Below are 24,232 nucleotides of genomic sequence, written 5' to 3' on the forward strand. Positions count from 1 at the left end.
GTCGTTAAACACCAATAAATCGTTGTTTGGTACAACAATAGCTATGTTACAATAATCGAAGCCACAACCTCGTGCTCTTTTATATGATTATGAAATTACCGAATTAGACTTTTGAATTGACCTTGATGAACATGACAGTTGCCACATGATTGTAATGACTTTTTTAACCTTTCTGGTTATCTATAGATAAACCCCAGTTTTTGGTTTTGCCTCGGAACTTCTTCGACCTAGAGATTGATTTTGACTGTTCCTTTCATATTGTCCGAGTTTTTGTTGTTGGATAATAATGCAATGAAAGAAAAATATAACAAATGCAAATTGAAAATTGAACATTTTGTTTCTCTATATCATTAACCGTTACAAAAACATTTTGTTTTCGCATATGAAGGCAAATGTTTTGCTACAATCAATATCAAACCATTTTGCTTTAGGGTAAATGCCATATCTCATGCAGTCTCCGCCTGGTATTACGGTGTCCGTCATATTATCTGGTTGATTATAACCCCAGTTGGTGTATGTAACACGTTCTCCGTCCATCCATCGGAAAATTCCCTCTTGGTATACATCCGTTCCACCTATCCACCACCCGAGTATTCCCGTTATTTCTGTTAATTACAATTGTTTGTTTTAATAAAGATTAATATTATAGCAAAAATGTTGTTAGTTGTACCCCAAATTGTGACATTTGTACCAACTTTGTCTGTTTGTTTTGTACACACATTGCTGTCAATATAATTATATGCAACTGTCAAGTGAGAGGTTTGGTTAGCTATAAAACCAGGTTTTATCCACCATTTTCTACATAAGAAAATGTCTGTACCAAGTTAGGGATATGACAGTTGTTTTCCATTCGTTTGATTTGTTTGAGCTTTTGAGTTGTCTTTTGATAAGGGAAGTTTCGTTTTAAATATTACTTGGTGCTCGGTATCTTTGTTATTTTACTTTCAATTGTTTCTGCCTTTCGAGTGTGATTGAGTTATCGTTGAAAGGGGGTGTTTAACGACTGAATGTGCATAAATGATTCATGTTCAAAATAAACACATTGTGATGACCTATCGCACTATTTGCGATTGATAATTCGAAACTAAAAATGAATAAAGGTAATTCGAAATAAATACTCGTCATTCGATGTTGAAGGTTTGGAAAAGTAAATTCCGGATATAGATTGAACTTTACAAACTGTTTGGCTGTGAGACATGTATATTTTGACAGTCATGTCCGCGGTCAGAATGGAAACGTTAAATCGCATGCCTCGATAAGAGAAGGATACCATGCTCTCTGCACGCATACAACAACTCTTTGAGGGGCTCGAATGCAAAATTTCAGTGTGCATCCACAGTATCATAATATATCAGCTGCATTTCAATTTTATTATAAAGATTTCATTTAACAAAAATACATTGTATTTTTTATTTTTATTTTCATTCTTATTTCCAGATGTATTAAAGGGGCATTAGCTGTCAAATTTATTTTTACCGATTTGACTCAAAATCTAATATATGATTTCTGACATACTCAAACGTATATACATATTACACTTAGTCTTTAATAAACAATCAACAATGCATGGACTTGATAACAAATACCATCATATCGTGTGTATTTTAGACTAGACGCCATCTAATAAAATGCTTATTTTGATAGAATTTAACTAAACTTTAGCTATTAATTTCACTATTACACTTCTATAAATGATTGAACAAAAAAATCATATTTTATATCTTGGTGCTTATGTCCCTTTAAGTACTGAAAATAATATTTCGGCAAGCAATGTCTGAAGTCTGGCACTAAACATATGTTACAAAAAAATGGTATTCCCATCATCCTGCGTTTGCCTTTTTAAATTGTAACAGACAAAAATATATAAAATGTGTGACATCCCTCTAAAAAATACTTGTCTAAGTAACGAAAAAAACACATAATGACACACTAATGAAAGATAGCAAATAAAACGTAAATGCGCAGATATAATTTCAAATTGCGGTTTTAAGGAGGACCAGTTGGAAGACTAACAGTCGAGTTTGATTCTATTTAAGTGTTACGTGAGTTTAAATGGGAGAACGAGTTCATCTTTCGGAATTCCCTCGTAATTTACAAATGACTTTAATTTGATAATACCTGATTATACGCATGAACATAAAAGTGAAAACCTACCAGATTTTGCCAACAAATATGGTAAAAAGAAATATTCTATTCTTCCATTTTGTATACCTAGCAGATTTCCGCTGTCATCAGCGCATCTTTGCTGTGATGCATTCCATGATAATTTGGTGGCGTAAAATGTGATACAAATGTCCAACTGCCATATGTATGCATAACTAGAATCAAGGCAATCTACAAATAGACAAATAATTTTAATTTATGATTTCCTAGTCTGGTATGCAGAACTTACTACCTGAAAGGCCTGAGTTACACTTAGTAGTAAATACCAACAAATATTGGTGTTATTCAAAAAATTGCAAGCGTTTTGAATCAGCCATTTATGCTCATAAGGATGTCAATCATGTTTGTGTCTTATATAACATGTGTTAAGTGTATAACAGTATGCATATGATACCATATCAGTCCTTAATCAAAATAAACATTATACCCTCGAGAAGTTCTAAACTTCTGATGATTATATTGGTGTTGGGTAAATAAACTGGTACAATGTTAAGCCGTTTAGCATTTATATAAAACTATTTGAATCGATAGACTGGCATTAACCTGAGGACTGCAGGATAAAGGATTGATATCAATTTAGAGCTTTACCATAAAATGTATCGTTCATACTATCAAAGCATAAAGATTATGATTATATATATAAGTTTGTATCATTTCCTAAACAAGTGTCAAAATAACTATCCAAAAACGACTACTTGACATACTGTTCTGGTGATGCCTTTGGAAACTATGTCACTTTACAAGCTTACGAACAACTTTACACATACACAGAACGCTTAACCTACAAATATGTCGTATATATTATTATGTGTTAATGTTAAAAGCTAAAATAAGGCAAACAATTTAATGTAAGTGTTACGGTTAATGCATAACCAACGCAAATTTACCTTTCTTCCTATAAAAGAAGTTTCCTAGTGTGTTTTCATATATTATGAGGCCATCCTCAATGTTAAAGGTCGCACAATGTCCACTAGTTTTGTCATAGAAAAAACCGTCGCATGTTTTATTTTGATGACAACATCTAGAACAATCAAGCGTTGAACTGACTGTTGTTGTTGTGTTTATTCTTCCTTGGACATTAGTTGTATCCCAGTTTGGAATTGATACAAAGGTTTGCATGGTACTCACTAAAACATATTTTAAATCATAAAATACAGTTAAATAATGTACATATTTTTACAAAACAAATGGCAAATGAAGTCTCTTTACAAATATAACACATTTTGCATTGCTAAGCGGTAAAAGCTTTTCAAATCAAACCATTTAAAATCTCGCTGAAAACGTATATCGTAAACTCGTTGTTGAAAGCCATACGGTTGCCTATAATTGGTTATATCCACTTCTTTTGATATTTGGTGGATAGTTGTTATTGATGTTGTATCATTCACATCTTCTTATACTATTAAAATCCAAATTACATTGCTGGCATGTTTCTTATTTTCTGAAACTTTCGGTGTCATGCTTTACGCCGATAAAGACTATAGTCATTTAAGAATATCAGACACATCACTAATGGAAATGGATGATGATCTATTCATGATATTGTACAGAGTATTCAAAGTTTATGTTTCCACCAAACGTTATTTTAATATCAATGTGGTTGGTACGGTTTATTTTTAGAATGTTTATTAACAATCTTTCCAACGTTCAAATAGTATCTGCAAATATTTGAACACATAAAGAATACTGAACATTAGACCCAAATATCGCTGTCAGTCATTATACATGTATAACAGTTAACGTAAATCCAATTAATGAGATAGACCTGGAGTAAAGGTGGTTAACCAATAAATCGATACAGTAACACATGTAATAGTCAGTTTCATCGATTTATTGAAGCATACATTATTCAAATAATCCTTGTAACTTAAAAGCTTAAATATGGTTGGCACAAACGCATCATTGAATTTTAAAAGTTAAGTACCTGTTTGTTTTCCCTGAAATTCTGATTAACTGTTTATGGTTTATACATAAAGAAAACGTAGATATTTGCCATGAAAATTACAAAATCCTATTGTAATCGTAAAAATTCTGTCTAAATTATGACCGATATAAATTTCTTATTGTAATTATAACAAGTCCGCCACTCAAAATTAAATTAGTTTTGCAAAATAACAGAATGTAAATTTTATCCATTCAATTTGAAGTCATATATTTACATTGATCCTGTTGATTAACCTGTCAAGTTTAAAACGTTAACTTTTTAAAGTAAAACAATAGCTTGCCCTTATAACAAATAAGGTCATCAAGTTGAGATGCAAATGTTTGGGTATTTTTAATTCTTCTTTCTTGTTTGTTTGTTTTTTTTTTTTTTGGTTTTTGGTTTTTGGTTTTTTTTTGGTTTTTTTTTTTTTTGCTTTCTGAAATTAGGCAGGAATATTCTTATATGTATTCCGTTTTTGTTGTCAATATGCATTGCATATGTTAGCGGCAATAAGTGAAATAAGGCATTTAGCTTAAATCCTAGGGGTTAAATCCTAGGCAATAAGCTAACGCCTAGGCAGTAAGTCTATTGTCTAAATGATGTTAGGCATTATTCAGAAATCCTGTAAAATGTGGCCAGGCATTAATCTTAATGCCTAAAATGTAAATGCGAGTAAATAAAAAGATATTTATTCAATGTTAAAAAATACAGTTGATACATAAAAATATGATAAGAATTGAAGTTTCAAATGTCAACTTCTTAAAATAAAGTCATTAGTTATGACTACTTTCGTTTATAACTCGGATATAATCAAAGTTATTAATTCACGACCTTTGCCACCTAGTAGTTAATGGGGCGCATACAATTGTGAAAACATCAATTAAATAGAAAGTCACCTATGATGCATATTTTGACAAACATTGAATAAAAATGGGGTTTACTACTTCTCCCTTCCATAAATGCTTCATGTTACAATTTTTACAAAAAGAAAGAAATAGTTCGATGTCGCGAGATATTTGCATAGCCATGGTATCAATGTAAAATTTTATGTACTGTTTATTAAGTACGGTCTCTGTCGCCAAAATCTGTTTTTGCGCCTTTTCCAAAGTACCATAAAATCACTCTAGAATTTAAAAAAAAAATTTCCTCATCATTATTCTTAACCTTACTTATTAACCTTTCAAAGGCTCCAATGGTGAAATTGTCATACCGTTATAATTTCAGTAGTCTATAGTTGCCATCTTTTCTATGGGTTCTAAAAGCTAAAATTTTAATCTTTGTCAAAATATCATTGTTCTGTTTTGGGTATATGCTCCTTGTTATCACTGAATCAAATGGAGATCGCAAAGATTCAAGAAATTTGCATTTAGTAGACATGTCACTTAAATGCTAACAATCCAGAATTAAAAAAATTAAAAAAGACGAAATGGCCTGGGGTATTTAACGCAATGTTTAACAGTATTTTTAAAATAAAATCAATGGAAAGACGATGTGGGCAAAAATTCAAGTTAACATTTGTCTTTTTTGACCAGATCTACACCAGCTCCATCAGTGAAGTTTAAATTTTCCTCAAATAATTTTCAAATATAATCTTTCATCCCCTCTCCTTTCATTAGATGCAATCACTTGTTGGAAACATATTATTTCTTTTAATACCACAAAGACATACATGTAAACTATCGTACAATACTTTACATCAAGAATATTTAACAGAATGTACATATACATTTGTACTTTGATGATTAAACAAAAATCCCAAACTTTTTTTAGTTATTGCCTGATAGAATGAGGTTTGGCAATAGGTTGAATAATCATCATCAGATTTCAGGAAATAAGCCTAAGACCTGAATATTTCAGGCAATAACTTAATGGCTAGGCGGTAGCTTATTGCCTAGGATTTAAGCTTATTGCCTAATTTTACTTATTGCCGATAACATATACTTACCAAAAATAAATGGAATCGAAACAAGGAAACATATTGATATAGTTCCGAACAGAGTTATGGTCATTATTATTGTAAAAGCATTTCAGTTCTGCAGATGTGGAAAATAGGGTAAAATATCGCAATATTTCAGGCATTTCAAAACTAAAATTTATATCAATGGTAAAAATATAGTTTGTATTATGAACAATGGAAATAAATATTGACACTTATTAAATAAACATTTTTAACGCTTATTATATTGATTTGATTGTGAACTATTTTCACGTTAGTACCAAAGAACTGTTTATTGTGAAATATTGTGAACAATAAAAAAAAAGTTTCAGTTCCATAACATATAGAACATTAGTTCAGTCAGTGTAAGAAAAGTACAAAATCTTTGAGTTTGTTTAGTTTTCTAAAATATATTAAATGACCATTGAATGGAAATCAATATTGGTAAAGCAGCTGAGGAATTTATATAAATATACATTTGGTCAGTGAATTGTTTACTTTTGACTGCTAATAAAATATCTAAATATAATATGCGTTTATATAGACTTTTTATATAGACTAAAGGAAATGTGGGAATACGTGGTTTACAAGGCAACCCAACACAGTCATATCACATCTCTTTATTTTGAAACAGTTAAACGGAAATAGATATCTAAAGATCAACATTTGATCATCATTCAGCATGATAAGGATATGCCCCGTTCGTCGCATGAAAAATACCCCGCATCTAGAAAAGCTGTTGGTAACTGAATGATTATACTAAACATGGCACATACCGGCTGCTGTTATCGGGTTTTTTCCAGGGAGGAAATCGAATATGACCATAGTTGTTTTTTAACATAAATTAAGCTAGGCTTTGTTATTGAATTTTGTGACATATCTAAGATGTCTAATAAAAAATTGTATTTTTTTATATATCATATGTACATTGCTACATGTATATATCTTTTAATATATTTCTGTGCCCTTTTATATCGGTTAAAGTCTGTTCTTCTGACATCTTTATGTCGCTAATAGTAAATTCTCCTTGTGTACTAAGACGGGTCTAATGGATTCAATTTTATCGAAAATATTTAAGACCAAATCATGGGACACATTGAGTGGACTTTTGGTGGCAGCTGTAATAAAACGTTTATTTCATTTTTTTTAAATACTTCGAGGATGAAAAAACCAATGAAAAAGGATTACATTTTTCAATGAACGTACCAACTTTCTGCACCGAGATACGATTGATAAGATATAAATTAGGTACATTCAATTCAAGATGCTGATATTGTTAGTGCCACTACCTTGATATTTTTCATATTCCAATCCTCGTCCCTTTTTTGCAATTAAACTGGTTTATTTTCCTTTAATACGTAAAGTTATATGCTAATCATTTTTTTTAAATGACATATCAAGTAGTTAAAAAAAAATTCTACATCGAACATAATTTAAGCATAACTGTAACAATGTTTAAAAAATAAGATTTTAAATCATCAAATATTGTTGACACGACCATAACTAAAAAGACCTTGCTTGTCAAACTCCAATCAGATGCAGACACATTTTCGTAAATCTTAATGCTACCACTATGTGGATACGTCTGCTGTTGTACTGTCGGTTCCCGAGGTTATCACAAGCCCAGTAGCTAGGTACGTCTGTACTGCCATGATACTTATACTGTTTTGTTAAAATTTTCTGTTCTTAATCTGCGAAAATCATGTTAGATCAAGCAATGTATCTCCTTCATGCAAAAGTTTAATTCTTTTTCCGGTTTAGTTATACATTTTGGACTATTTTGGTTACATCAGCTTTTAAAAGTTTATAATTTTCTAATTTTACGAGCATCACTGAAGTGATACAGCATGGACGTTCAAGGGAAAATAGAAACTTTATTAACTGTTGATACTTATCTACAGTGTGTCAGGTGTTGTCTACAGTCTGATGTTTGTGATGGTATCTTCTATAACAGCACCACTGGATATTGTGCGATTTTTGAAATTGCTGATGGATTAATCAATAATGTCTCTCTCGGAAAATTCTTTCATTTAAAGAAACGTAAGTTGTAAAAAGTCGTGTGGATTGTTATGTTGTCCTATTTGTTCTTGCTTACTGGTATATTAATAATCTATAGGAAAGGGTATAACTACAATTAACCTGCTTGCAGCCTTATACGAAACGATATAAAAGTCAAGTCCATCAGTTGGACCGAATTATTAATTTGCCAAAAATGTCTTTGAGGAGGTCTTGGGTCTTTGGTTACAATTACCATGATTCCAGTAAAACGTTGTCGTATTTTATGATAAACATGGATAAGAAAGGTAATGTTTAGAATGGCAATTTTATATATATGTGAGTCAAGGATAATTGAAAAAAAATCATACCTGATGAGCATGTAGCAATTCGAGGTTCACTGTTAATTTCTATCAATTTGTATTCCAATCTTTATTACAACTGTTATGTAAGGATGCTTATACATTGATAGCATAATTTTGAAGACAAATAACATAAGTTTTGTTTTGCAATCTATATCGACCATTTTGATTTGGTTTACCGTTATGGAATAAAAACGTTGCATATAACCATGGATATTGTACAGCTGCCTTTTCTTCGATTATAAATACACCAAATACGACTCATCAACTTATTTCTAATGGCTATGATCAACACTAAGAAGCGATTAGACTTCACGATCACATTATTTAATTTGTACAATCTTTTATTTTCTGTCAATTATTTTGTGGACTATTTCAGTAGGTTTTTCCCCAAGGTTTTGTTGGGTTTTTTTCGACATGTATTTTTATGTACTCCTTGGTGTATACTACCCCTTTTTAGAGTCCTTATCATCTTCCGATGAAATTGAAAAATTTGGAAAAAAAGGTAAAAACATCAAAAAATATCTAATGTTGCTATAAAAAATATGTACACTTTGTATAACAAACATATGGAAATAAGAAATTTCGTATGATTACAAATGAGACAAGTATCCACCAAATTATCAAAGGGCACATTTGTCTACAGCTATGGGTCGCCTTCAAGATTAAGCAAAACCAATGCCGAATAGTACGAAATGAAAATCTCGGATAGCAAAATACGAAACAATAAATGAAAAACTACCGTCCGTCTACGACCTCATAGCATTAAACGAAACACAATTTATTATGACCGACGGCAACCATCAACAATAGTGAATAACAAGCTCATTTTATATTGTGTACACGCCTATCTATTTGTGTACACATTAAGTTGGTTTCTAGCTGTCTTATGTACATAAGTCGCTTTGTTTCGGTTTTCTTTTATAATGTTTGTATCACAAAACCTTTAGTTTTCTACTGATATTCCTATTTACACAAGTAGATTGGTTTCCAGAGCAGTTGTTTAATAGTGTTAGTCAATGTGTCAATATACATCCTGCATACATTCAGGGCTAACGTAAAAAAAAAGCTAAAAAAAGGTATTTTTATTCTGGATATGAATATATATGGCAGTTGGATTCCTGTGTAATGTTTTATACTTCGCCTCTAACATGGAATGATTCAAAGCTAAGATGCCTCAACGGCAATGGTAATCTTTTAGCCATTGAAACAGCAAGAAAAGAATATACGTTTTTACCATTTGTGATAGAAAGATATGGTATGTACAATATTATGGATACCAATTTATAGTAATTATAGGTAGCATCTTTTTACAGGGATTAGTATAACTTATATGACATGTATGATTAGCACAGACATTAAATGTTTAGTTTGATTAAAAACAAATAAAACAAACAAAATTACAGAAGCTTTTTTCCAACTGATTTTTACAGTTAGTTCTTGCTATAACACCACTGAAACATGTTTAACTTAGAGATAGGGCTTAGCGTTCACAAACATGTTTGACCTTACCATATTCGTTTTGATCCTTTCGGAAGCCTGTAATTCAGTGTGTTTCGTTGTTTGCTGTCTGCCATTGTTGTGTCTTGCTGATAGATGTGTATAAAACAGACAGTAGGCTTATTATTTTTGTATTTTTTTATCAAAACAAACGAACCAACACATAAATATATATGGTAAACATCATAGATGTAACCCTCGAAACAGGGTAAATTTAAAACGTCAATTCATGGTTAACTCTTTCTGTGTTATGTACTTTGATGTGATGATGAAGTCTAGAGTTTCAATTTACTGACACACGACAGAAATAATCTAGTTCATAAGAGAGAGTAAAACTATCTAATCAGAATGGTATCTCGTCTAATCAAGGTTATCCTAAAATAACTTCCTTCGTCTGATGAACACTTTGCTAGTTTTACTGTTTCAGGTCACATTTTCCTTTTACAGTCCCTGATTCCTTACCATCTGAACGGAGCTTGTATCCTGTTATGTCGCATTGAGTTTCATACTACTACAAATAATGAAACTTAAACCCAAATAAAAGCATCCGAAAATTAAACAAGAAATACTTCTTTAAAAAACTGTCGTTTTCTTTAAAATGTTAAAAGTGACATAAACAAACCAACACAAAGGCATACACAGATGTTAATTTATAGTACTGTGAAGCACTCCAAACATTTTTTGGAACGATTAAACGTCACTGATGAGTCTTATGTAGACGAAATGCGCGTCTGGCGTATTAAATTATAATCCTGGTACCTTTGATAACTAATTAAACTTATATTCGTTTAGATTGTACCTATGATGCATTCATTGATGGAGATGCTTACTCTGTCGGGAAAGCCGGTCCCGCTCCTTTAAAAGTTCCTGCAATTCCTTCAGTATTTGTTGCTTATCTTGATTTTTTTTCTTGTTACGTTCTTTGAACATCATTTAACAACTGTTGCCTAAATATTCCTTTTTGGATCCAATTACTTATAAAACCGATTTTATCAATAGATGACAATTGTATTATCATCCTTATATGACTAAATATATGTAGTCCAAATTTAAGGAAAATGTGTATTACAGTGGATAATTTTGAGCTTCAAATATATTGAAGGGTACTTGTTTTTACTTGTATCTTAAATATTAATTGTTTACGTGCATAATGATATATTCTTCTACAGAATGTGTTATAATGTTCAGAATTTTGATTTGTTTTCTTGCCTGAGATTTGAACATCGGTTAATTAATGTTGCCTAAATTTTCCAATCTTAATCCAATTTGTCATAATTTCCCATTTTAGCAATAGATATTTTAACGGATGTTATAAAAGCTTTAGCAAACGAAAGCACTTCTATAGAAACTGCATTCACAAAAATGTTTTGCTTGAAAGTGATAATATGGTTTAATATTTATCTTATTTTTAGCTCACCTGGCCCGAAGGGCCAAGTGAGCTTTTCTCATCACTTGGCGTCCGTCGTCCGTCGTCCGTCGTCGTCCGGCGTCGGCGTTAACTTTTTACATTTTGAACTTCTTCTAGAGAACCACTGATTGGAATGAAACCAAACATGGCATGGATGTTCCTTATGAGGTGCTGACCAAGTGTTGTTACTTTGTAGCCGATCCATTATCCAAGATGGCCGCCAGCGGGGGACTTAGTTTAACATAGGACCCTATGGGAAATGCATACAAATGACTTCTTTTAGAGAACCACTAAATGGAATGAAACCAAACATGGCATGAATGTTCCTTATGAGGTGCTGACCAAGTGTTGTTACTTTGTAGCCGATCCATCATCCAAGATGGCCGCCAGCGGGGGACTTAGTTTAACATAGGACCCTATGGGAAATGCATACAAATGACTTCTTTTAGAGAACCACTGAATGGAATAAAACCAAACATGGCATGAATGTTCCTTATGAAGTGCTGACCATGTGTTGTTACTTTGTAGCCGATCAATCATCCAAGATGGCCGCCATCGGGGAACTTAGTTTAACATAGGACCCTATGGGAAATACATACAAATGTCTTCTTTTAGAGAATCACTGAATGGAATGAAACCAAACATGGCATGAATGTTCCTTATGAGGTGCTGACCAAGTGTTGTTACTTTGTAGCCGATCCATCATCCAAGATGGCCGCCAGCGGGGGACTTAGTTTAACATAGGACCCTATGGGAAATACATAAAAATGTCTTCTTTTAGAGAACCACTGAATGGAATGGAACCAAACATGGCATGAATGTTCCTTATGAGGTTCTGACCAGGTGTTGTTACTTTGTAGCCGATCCATCATCCAAGATGGCCGCCAGCGGGGGACTTAGTTTAACATAGGACCCTATGGGAAATACATACAAATGTCTTCTTTTAGAGAACCACTGAATGGAATGAAACCAAACATGGCATGAACGTTCCTTATGAGGTGCTGACCAAGTGTTGTTACTTTGCAGTCGGTCCATCATCCAAGATGGCCGACAGCAGGGGACTTAGTTTAACAAAGGACCTATGAAAAATACATACAAATGTCTTCTTTTAGAGAACCACTGAATGGAATGAAACCAAACATGGCATGAATCTTCCTTACGAGATGCTGACCAAGTGTTGTTACTTTGTAGCCGATCCATCATCCAAGATGGCCGCCAGCGGGGGACTTAGTTTTACATAGGACCCTTTGGGAAATACATAAAAATGTCTTCTTTTAGAGAACCAATAAATGGAATGGAACCAAACATGGCATGAATGTTCCTTATGAGATGTTGACCAAGTGTTGTTACTTTGCAGCCGATCCATCATCCAAGATGGCCGACAGCGGGGGACTTAGTTTAACATAGGACCCTATGGAAAATACATACAATTGTCTTCTTTTAGAGAACCACTGAATGGAATTGAACCAAACATGGCATGAATGTTCCTTATGAGTTGCTGACCAAGTGTTGTTACTTTGCAGTCGATCCATCATCCAAGATGGCTGCTAGGGGAGGGGCTTAGTTTAACATAGGACCCTATGGGAAATACATACAAATGTCTTCTTTTAGAGTACCACTGAATGGAATGAAACCAAACATGGCATGAATGTTCCTTATGAAGTGCTGACCAAGTGTTGCTACTTTGTTGCCGATTTACTGTTCAAGATGGCCACCAGGATATTTTATTAAATAACGGGACCAATATTAATCAAAATTTGACCTCAATCATTATTTGGGTATATGTTATGATTTTTATCTATCTTTACATGATTTCTAAAACCAAAGTAGAGTCGGGTAAGCGACACAGGCTCTTGACAGCCTCTAGTGTATATAACTAATCAAAAGGAAGTACTTTATTTTTCCAAGAAGTTATAGTTAGTTACACATTCAACATGTTTAAGATTGATAGAACAGACATGAACAGGTGGTTTATAAAGAAACATTCGTTGTGTACGGTTTAAACCTTTGATCGTGTATGGTTCCGAAATCAACAACTTGTTGAGAACTAGTTAGGTTGTTAGGCCGCATACAGGTCGGGAATGAGTTAAGACAGATTCAGCCTGATCATGTTATTGTTAAGCCTTGTTAGAATTGGCAAGATTGGGGTAGAGTACAAGACAAGAAGACAAGTAGAGTTAAGATAAGCGTCAAGAAATTTTAAGAAAATTCCAGACTAAATCAGACTGGTCGTGAAAAAAAAACAGTCGAGTACAAAAAAACGAGAACCTATTGCAGACTTTCATTTGTTTGTAGTGTTCAGTAAAACACCTCTTATACAAGTGTTTATCCTGTTGATCCGGATTATTGATTATATTTACATTACAGAAAAACAGGGGCTAAGGTTCTGGTGGAAAGGTGGGACGGATGCAGCCCAGGAGGGAATTTTACGTTGGATAAATGGAGAAAATGTTACTTACAGCAACTTGGACCAGCGGCAACCTGATGATTTGTCTGACGGCATGCCAGGGGGCAGACTATATGAGATATGATATTAAGTCCAAGACTGATGCAGTATGGTTGGATCGGGATAATAACGATCAATTGCGATCTACATGTGAAAACAAAATCTTTTTGTGATTATAGAAGACATAAATGTATTTAATGAGGGAAAATCATCAAGTTAGATTAATGTGTTATGTGTATTGCTATTGTTTCTGTTCGAAACAAATGTTGGAAAGAACTCGGGCACTATTCCGTACTTCTATTTTTTTTTCACTTATCACATTTCAACGACGTAGACGACTCTGCATTATAATTTGAAAAGTTTTCCTTCTTTGGCATTGGAAAGTTCCTTTTGCAAAAGTAAACCGACTTTTTAAGGCTTCTTATGTAAAATTGGAATGTTTTCCTAGGAAAAAAATTAAACTTGTAAGCCTTAATGATACAATGGTATCGTATAGTAGAATATTTGATTATGTTATTATTTTTATTTATTTATAATGTTTTCACTTATCGTTTATTAATTATGGGCAATGAAGGTTTATTTTAGATAATGAAGGAATATTTCCCCTTTCCTCGTAAGTTTAGAAAAGATTTATTTACTGAGACATTCTAGATTTACATATAAGATTTGAAGGTCAAACACTCTACCGTTAGACCAAGATAAAGATACTGATTTGGACTTTAGATGTACTGTATTATTATTAAATGTTTTGTTTTGCATTCTGGTTATTTGTGAAACTTGTTTAATTGTGTAGAAATAAAGTTATCAATAGAATGACAAAGAAATACTCTGACAATGATATTTTCGGTAATTCAATTTAGATCCTTGGCTAATAAATTACTTTAATAACATAACTTTTTTTTAGACTTTATATATGGTTCGTCATATTTTCAAGGGAGACTTTTATGGTTTCAGTATATTAAATAAATTATAGTATGTTTATAACAATTTTTTTTTATTCAGCAGTATGACTTCAATGTTATTATAAAGCAGGAAACATTGCAAAGTATCACATGTGAATGAATTGTTATAGTTTGTAATAAGAAAAACATGATACAATTGCAAAAGCAAAACAAAATAAGTGAGAGTTCATCGTGCAATTATTCCCTTTTTTCATTGGCTCCAACACAATCTTCTTTTTATAATGAAAAGTAGTTCATAAAAATAACACTTCATTAATTTTGTGAGTCTGAAGGGCTTTCTCTGGATTTACAGTTATCAAGAATGCTCAAACCCAAACATTTGATAGCCTAGGATGTATAAGTACCGATTATCAGGTTGTCTGTATGTTGATATTGTAAAATATCAGCTGCGAGTCACAATATGAAGATTTTTGTCGAGTGAGCGCAGCGAACGAGAACAAAAAGCCTTCATATTTTGTCGAGCAGCTGATATTTTACAATATCAATATGCAGATAACCTGATAATCGATTTATCGGGCTGTATTTGCGTCATTTGGAAGTGTTTTCTTAGTTTCACAAGCAACCGGAAGTTCGCTTGATAAGTTCGGGTCAAACTTATCAACGTCGGTTCAAACATTAGGACGTCGCTGATATTTCCGGGTCAAAGTTATTAAGGCCGGGTCAACGTGATATGGAATAATATTAAGAGCTGAGAATAGTGATATAGACATTGGGACGACCGATAAGACTTTATATGCAAGATCCTCGTTCACCTTAACTTAAGAACAACTGCAAAAATTATTATGACTATGTCACCGATTGTGTTAGTTGTTTAACTTATATGGTAAGGTTTGTTGTTCAATATTTTACTGCAACGAAAACAAAATAGTTGTCAAAAGAATTAAACATATTAGGGCGGAACAAACTCACTAAAAATTTATTGGTTGAAGTAGAAAACAACAATTCAGACAATATGCAACATTTCAATTATTTTCATGAAGGCGAAGTAAGTCCTATGTTCATTATCGTTGTTAGGGATGGAGGGCGGAAACATTGTACGAGACAATAAACAAAAGTTCGAAAACGTAAAGATTTCCAAATCAGTATAATATACTGTTAACTAGAATTTAAAAAGGCGGAGTTACGTTAAAGGCCTATACTGTTGGATTCAATTGCTATCTGAATATTGACCAAAATATATGTATTTATAAAGATAACACCTAGAAGGACCTTATACCTAGGTTTTGACGTTACAATTGCTTTCATTATGTCTTCAAGAATTAAAACTGTATATTTTTGTTTTATATTACCTCAATTATCGGAAGTCTTAAATCCAAAGAAAAATCTTGCGATAAAAAATTTAGCCGAATAAGACCTTTTTTCATGTTTTTTGCACGGTGTCTTTGAACACGCATTCTAACAGTGTCTCATCTGAACCTTTTGAACTAGTTCTAAAATAGTTACTTGAACTTGAGCTCTAACTAATACTTGAACTCGAACTCAAAATCTTACCCTTGCTCCATATCGAACACAAGGGTTAGTTACAATCCTTTAAAACAGTGGGTCTGAATCTACTAGAAGTTATAGCAAATAAAGAAAATTACTCTTCTTTTTCTTACTGCCGACATAATTATTCTCGGAATATATAAACGAAATTTATTAAAAGATTTTTTAAGTTAAATTTACTCGTAAGGAATAATAGGTCAAACATAACAACACTTTTGAGTTGGAATCAACGTGCTTTGATTTGTATTGAGAGTTTTAAATTTTTCATATTTGGTTTAAAATTTCTTAATATATATCGAATCAGCGATGTTTATGGCATAATACAATAGCATTTGAATCGGTTTATCGTTTGAATTCTTTTAATCTTATTCTGATGACGGAGTTTTTATAGATGACTATATTGTATGCTTCTTTTAAATTTTTTTGATGGAAATAACACGCGTGTAGGAAACCTCCACATCAACCTATAAAACGCAATTGGAACCAAAATGATGTACTGTGCAAGATCTGCATTATTTCTACTCCGTAATTACATTACACATTTATGATAACAAAAAAGAGGGGCATAAAGAAGATAATTACGAAATGAAAAAAATTATCATAAAAGCCTACGTACATCAAAACTTTCAAAACCTATTAAAACATGCTCTTTCGATAATGTTTGTTATGGCAGGGATACAGTTGGTAGTGTTTCCTATTGCTAATATTCTTGAATTAGAAACTATTCTTTTTTGATTCGGGGATGTGGCACATATAATACTTGTTCATTGACTGATGGACAGAACGAGGACAGATGATAAGTGTATATACACTAAACAATCAAAAGTAAGTGAAAATAAAACTAAGTATAATTCTTTACAAATTTATGGAGTTATGGAGCCATTAGCAGCTGATGATGAAGTAAGTATGTGGCAGCTGTACTAACCTCAATCAGTATAGCTCGGTTAAGCTAAATCTTGAACTGGAAGCCTTTCCTCATTATTTTGATTGCATTTCCTTAATATTATGAGAAAATTTCGATAGTTATTAATCACATTATTAATAAATTTTATAAAAAATAGTTTAAAACGTATCACTCTAATCAATTAATAAATGAATATAAATAATTGTTTTAATAAACAAATGTAAAGTACTAAAATCTAATAAATTTAACTAATGTAATTATTTAACATGCAATCAAAAAACTATTAATAAAAGTAAAATTATTAACAACATTTTACTACACGTATTTAAATTAGCAGGATTTGCTTACCTTTATTTATTTCGACTTTTTTTTTCAACGGGTCAATGTGTTGTCCTTCATGTAATCATACATATCTTGTTGCAAATGCAACATGTTTTTCCAGAGGTTTTGCATACTGACGCTTAATCTTCACCGTCCAATTTATTAACGAATAGGTATTCTTCATCAAAAGAGATTTGAATTGTTGTTCCATTTCAAAATTTTATTCATTATTTGATTTATTAAGTGTCATGTAATTTAAAAAAAATTGTAAAATACTTAAAAATACTTCTCAAACAACACCTGAATTTTTAATATGATTGATTTAATTTAATTTTTTTTTCAATAAATAATTTAACAAAATTCGGGGAAAACACATTCTTCTTTTACAATTTCAATTTCAGATCTGTACTTTGCCAATACTTTACCAACTGTTGAGCACAAACACACTTGATTGGCTTATGAAAAAAAGCCGATTGTATTTGAAAATAAAAAATATTAAATAAATTAATAGTGGAATAAATATTGGTTTATCTTAATTGAAATTAATCGAGTAGTTTCGTATTGTGTTTCTCTATGCATAATTCAATTTCAAATCAATATTATGGACGTTGAGGTACAGAACTGTTATTGCGACAGAAAATTATGTAAGCATCAACATTTGTGTTTTGTATTTATATTTGTTCAGCTGTCGTTCTTTAAGTTTGTTTTTTTTTTTTTGTTAATTCAAAACAATTAATACTTGATATAATAAAAACTCAGTTTATTTCAAATACGCGCAGTACTGTAATAGTTTTACAATAATAATGACCATGCATTGGTTCCGTGCAAAACAGCTGTGTCTTTTGATGTCAGTTGAAATTTGTACAGGTGAGTTTATATTCATGGAAGTCAAAAATGACCGATGGACCATCTGATTTCTGTTAGCAATGTTACTTATATGATATTTGATTTACGACGGTGTTTACCTTGATCTTAAATTAACAACATGTTTACTATATTCATTGGGAAATTATAACATGTCTAAGTGACTTAAACAAATACAACGTTGTTTATTATGATCTTAAAACAATATAGCATTGTTTACTTTGACGTTATTTAATGTATTTACAATGTGGTTTACTGTGATCTTTGTACACATGCATACTCAGTGTGACGTTTTGGAAATGTGAACTTATAAAACAGATTACAACGTTGTTTGTTATGATCTTAAAATGTACAACCTTTAATCAAAAGATTAACTAGAAATGGTACAAATGTACATGTATCCTTTTTTTTGTTTTATTTTGACATATACTCATTACGTTGATTAGCCTTTAAGAGACATTCATTTAATTAAATTTCCCATGACTCACATGCTATCTTGTATATCTAATCTAAATTTGACTGATTTTTTTCTACAATCAATAAACTTTATTGAATGCGTTTGTTTTTACATATATTTTATGTAGTCAGTACAGTGCGAATTATGCATGGGATTCCAAAGTGGGATAGTTTGGACGTTCAAGGGAAAATAGAAACTTCAAAAATTGTTGATACGTATCTACAGTGTGCCAGGTATTGTCAACAGTCTGATGTTTGCGATGGTATCTTCTTTAACAACACCACAGGATATTGTGCGATTGTTGAAAATAATGATGGAAATGTCATAAAGGATATCATTTTAGGAGAATTTTTTTACCGAAAGAAAAGTAAGTATTTGTTTATATGTGATTTTAATAAAGATGAATGTGGGGCTTTTTTGTTTTGTTATATTGACGCTCATTAGAAGATGTACTTTTGAATACAAGGTATTCTGATCGAGTCACAGGACATTTAAGGAAAAGTATTATAATGGACGACAGCATTTGTTTTCGTTGAAACATTCATAATTGTTCCATGACAAGCTTTGATGCACATAGCAGCATATGCGGGAAATCTGAAACAGATACCAATATGTCTTCTTTTTTCTTTTCTATTTTTGCTTTCCCAGTGGTTTACTCTTTAAAGTAATGTTATACAATGTGCCATTCTCAACTTATATTTATTCAGTTTTTGTTACAAATGCTTGATGACAGGGCATATGTAGAAAATAGCTAAAAATGATAATATTCAACTTTTTGTAGATTGCCTTCATTATGGGTAGGAAAATATATGGCAGTTGAATACTTGCATTATGTTTTATACTACAAAACTAACGTGGAATGATTCACAGCAAAGATGCGTTGAAGACAATGGAAATCTATTATCTGTTGAAACTGCAAGAAAAGACTATTTCTTTTTCCCATTTTTAATTGACAAATATGGTATGTTCCGCCTCAATAGTACTGATTTATAGCAAAGTCAGGGTACGTGCTTTTGAAAAAATAAGACGATACACAAATATTAGCAATACGACGAGCACAAACATCAAATATGTTGTCTGATAATATAAAAAAAACTAAAACTAACAAAAATAAAAAATGTAATATATTATTGAGTAACATTTTTCTAGAGTTGATAAATGGATTAAATAATTGATAGTTTTATTTTGAAATATAAAGTTGTTATTATATAGTAGCAACATATTACATAACAGAACATAAAGAAAAGGTAGCATGCATCTTTGTAAACATTTTAGACTTTATTTGATTAAATATATTATATATATATATACGATAGAGAATGGAAACGGAGAATGTGTCAAAAAGACAACAACCGGAACGAAGAGCAGAAAACAGCCCAAATATAAGGCCATCTATATATTAGTCATACAGCACTTGTTGTGGGAATTAAAACCAAGAATTTTTATTTTCGTCACCAAAAATAATAACTGTACTATATAAGCACTTCCAATGAGCGATAACGTCGAAATCGGATGTCTACACAAAAAATAATGTTTAATTGAAATAGAGGTTAGTCAATTTTTAAACGTATCCAAAGTATATAAATTAACTCATCATAGATACCAGGATTGAAATTTTGTATTTGCGCCAGTATCCGATACGTTGACGTATACGTATCTAGGGGAATATGCTAAAATAATTATCCAAATCGAATATATTACTCGGTGTATTCTTTTTAAAGAATAATGGGGATCAATGTCATATGTCGTACTACCCTTCATTAGTAGATCCCATCTTTTCGTAAAACAATATCATCGCCAATCTAGAAAAAAACTGTGTTTAATTGTTGTAGGTCCCCATGAAATAAAGATCTTTGATATAAAACATAGACTTAAGGTTCATCAAAAAGAATTGAAAAATATGGTCGTGTTTACACCACAAACCTGATCTACTATAAGTACAGACAAACTTATGCATCTAGGAAAGTTTAAAGGCATGGCAGGACCTAGATATAAAAAACAATACGTAGTCTATATTTCAGAAAATTAAAAACTTACCTGGATTTTGATATGTGTTTTTTCCAGTCTGCAGAAGATAGCAAAATAAGCAAACACAAGAGTTTCATTTGATACGGCGCACTCAGTTAAACAGTTTGAATCATCTATTATTTGCAGATGTATATTGTCCATCTATTGGCCATTTAAATCAATACTACGCACACCATTTATTATTTGAGGGGAGCATTTCAAGCCTGTTTCCCAACTTAGTTTATTTTGGCAACTTCTGCAGGAATGTAAAAAATAAATAGCAAAATTCAGAAAAGTTTATAATTTTCTGAAACATAAAATGCATTTGAAATTTAATTATCTAGTTCCTGCCATTCCTTAAAACTTTTCCAGGTATACAGGTTTGTCTGTACTCAGAGTAAAATTTGTGGTGTAAAAACGGCCATATCAGCCAACAAGTGATGATGAACATAAAGGATTATGTTCCTTTTTGTTGTTCCAATGCTAAATATAAAGAAGTTATATATTAAGTTGAAGTGAGGCATTCTGAAATAAACAGATGCAAATTAATCAGTGCCACAAAGTTTGATCCCCAGTTTTCCTTAAACTTGATACATTGAGTAATACTCTCGATCAGGGTAATTATTTGAGCATATTCCCCATATGTCAACGTATATATACTTTGGATACGTTTTAAATTGACCTACCTCTATTAGAAAACAAATCTTGATCAAATCAAATTTGGATAGAAAATGGTCGTCACATTGCATACTTACTGTATAATAGTTTTCCTACATTGATCGCATTTATAAAGTCCGCAATGCTCTTTAACTTTGTACTTTATTTCGCATTTTTGACTTTTTCTTTATTCGAGCTTCACTCATCAGTCTTTTGTAAACAAAATACACGTCATGCGTACAAACCTGTAAGTCTGGTATCTATGATGAGTTTATTCACTTTACAGAAAAAACTGGAATGGTGTTATGGTGGATAGGTGGGACGGATGCATCACAGGAAGGAATCTTCCGTTGGATAAAAAATGGTGAAAATGTTACATACAGTAACTGGGACATAGATCAACCCGATGATGGATCTGACGGTATACCAGGGGCAGACTGTATGAGATACATCATTAAATCAAAGACTAAAGCAACATGGTGGGATCGTGACTGTAACAATGAATTTGCGTTCATTTGTGAAAACAAAATGTTTTCGTTATTATAGATGAGAGGTGAAACTGTTATTTTATCCAATCATCGAGTTATATTGATGACTCATATGTACTTTTATTACCAAACCCCCAAAACGTATTACTATAGTTACTTTTAAATATTGTTCATTTAATAAATGCTGGTACCGAAGAAGACTCTTTTTATCATGTTTAGAACTTACCCCTCTTATCCTCTTTTCCATCTGAAAAACAACTTTCCCAAGGAATAAGTTTTCCCATTATTGATTTAAAGTGTAAAACTGGAATACATTCCTAGCCCAGCAATTTGGAAACTAGCTTGTGTGAGTATAGAAAAATACAGCATTGCACGAAGTTTCCTCTTAAATTGCCAAACAATGAAATAATGAGTTTGGTCAAACATGGTCAGTTAGGGGAAATTCGCCTAATTGCGGACATTTTTTTTTCAAATCCGGAAGTTTGGATACCGTCGAGGCCAATTGCGAACAGCTCACATACTGGTGGTTGCATTTGGCAGAAGAGGATAGAGGGGTATCAAATGAACTATTTCCCGCGTTTTCAGGTCTCCTCTCTTGATTGTTAGATTTAAGACTCTTAAAACCCGCGGAAATGCCGAGTCGTATAAATGCGGACAGGGGGAGTTAAAATACGGACACCTTGTCGTTAAATTGCGGACACTTAGTTTTAATAGTTTTTGCTATTCAAAACGGAGAGATTATGTATATATAACATCACCTTTCATGAAAACCCTCCAGTGCATCTTAAAGCATGTTTGGGAATGGTTTTCTCACATGAACTGGTAATACATGTGGAGAGGTGAGAAAATTAAGATTAAAAAAGTTCAGTAAATATCATAGACCACGCCAATTAATAAATTATATAAGATGCAGAAACTTTTTTGTACTGACAACTTCCATCGTGATATATTGTCTTCCAAGATGAATGCGTGCATACAAATTTATATACATTGTACGTGATATAGTTGGGATAACTTTCAATTTCAAATCCCATGGCATTCATTGCAATGTGTTTTAATGTCCTTATCACTTAAAAATTCTTAGTCCTAGAGCATACGCCGCCTTGAGGCGATATTTTTACATTTGCACTTTCCGATACTTGTGAGATACTTTTATGTATCCTCGGGTTTGTATTTACTCTTTGACAAGTATGATTTTTTGCTGCCCATCAAACGCCATGAACATCTGCACAGTTTATGGAATGAGTAAAAATGCTTATTTTTCAATCGGAAATCAAAAATGGGAAAACGCAAGGTGTGAGGGAAACATGCAAAACTTTAAATTGGAATGTCCGAAAAATTAAATGGGAATAGGGAAAAAATGGAAACCACAAATTTCAGGGAATTATAGAAAAAATTCAGTATTATGAATACTGACCCGTGTCACTCCTCAATGAAGGGCCCTGCCGGCCCAAGTCCAATATCTCCAAAATGATAAGTAAAAAAAAGGAAAGGAGCTTCCCCTAATGGTACTAAATGGTGTGTTCAAATTCTTCAAGTTAAAACCGTCGGAGAAAACTTTAGTTATCCTTCGATATAGAAAGTATAGACGGACGGATGGATAGACAGACAGGGTGATTACAATAATAGGGCACCCACCGAAAGTCTGCAGGCCATAATAAAGAAATAGTGCTAGAGATTGTGGTCACTCATGATGATACCATATTGGTGTTTGTTGCATTTCGTCCCACATATATATACTATTTCTATATAATACCCGGCCGTTCTCTCATGACCAATAATGGCATCGGATTTTATCCGACTGGCGATAGGATAACAACGTGTGCAGAACATGCATGCCTAGTTCGGTGCCTTATATGAAATGTCTCAAACCCAACAGGTTAACGATCGGTGCAAAGGATGATTAATTACTAACATTCATTCATCCATGCAAGTAAAAAAAAAAACGTGAGGTATATGTCGTTCACATTAGAAAATTACCGAACCAACTGTAGTAGATGCAGGTGTTACTGTTTCACCCGAGGAAATAGATGAGGAAGAGGAATAGCTTGCTGAAAAAAAATCATAGAAGTAAACGAGCAAGATATGCCAGAGAAAACCAAGATTTTTGAAGTTTTTTGTTAATAAGTATTTTCCATTTAAATTTTTAAATGATTATTACCAAAGCAAATAATTAATGATTATGTGATAATATTGTAAAAAATTTGGGGATTATGCAATTACTGGGACCTCCCCATGAGGAATCTCGTTTGTTTTTCGGTTTTACACAAAGTTTTTCATTAGTCGGACGGACAGACCGACAGACGACTGGATGTACAAATTCATTACTGTTGGACGCTCGCAGAAAGTCTAA

General features: G+C 32.3%; 2 long non-coding RNA genes across 2 annotated transcripts; one reads left to right on the plus strand and one right to left on the minus strand.

Annotated features, from left to right (window-relative positions):
* Nucleotides 1-361: 361 nt before the first annotated feature.
* Nucleotides 362-3,298, minus strand: LOC127714753 (uncharacterized). The gene is made up of 3 exons (XR_007987921.1): nt 3,051-3,298; nt 2,155-2,334; nt 362-605 (listed from the first exon to the last, which is right to left on the minus strand). It is a non-coding gene; the product is annotated as an uncharacterized LOC127714753 (long non-coding RNA).
* Nucleotides 3,299-18,817: 15,519 nt separating this feature from the next.
* On the plus strand, nt 18,818-22,002 carry LOC127714751 (uncharacterized). Its single transcript, XR_007987919.1, has 3 exons — nt 18,818-19,094; nt 19,509-19,688; nt 21,678-22,002. It is a non-coding gene; the product is annotated as an uncharacterized LOC127714751 (long non-coding RNA).
* Nucleotides 22,003-24,232: the final 2,230 nt, after the last annotated feature.

Source organism: Mytilus californianus, unplaced genomic scaffold (assembly GCF_021869535.1).
Source record: "Mytilus californianus isolate M0D057914Y unplaced genomic scaffold, xbMytCali1.0.p SCAF_9, whole genome shotgun sequence".
Classification (NCBI taxonomy): Eukaryota; Metazoa; Mollusca; class Bivalvia; order Mytilida; family Mytilidae; genus Mytilus; species Mytilus californianus.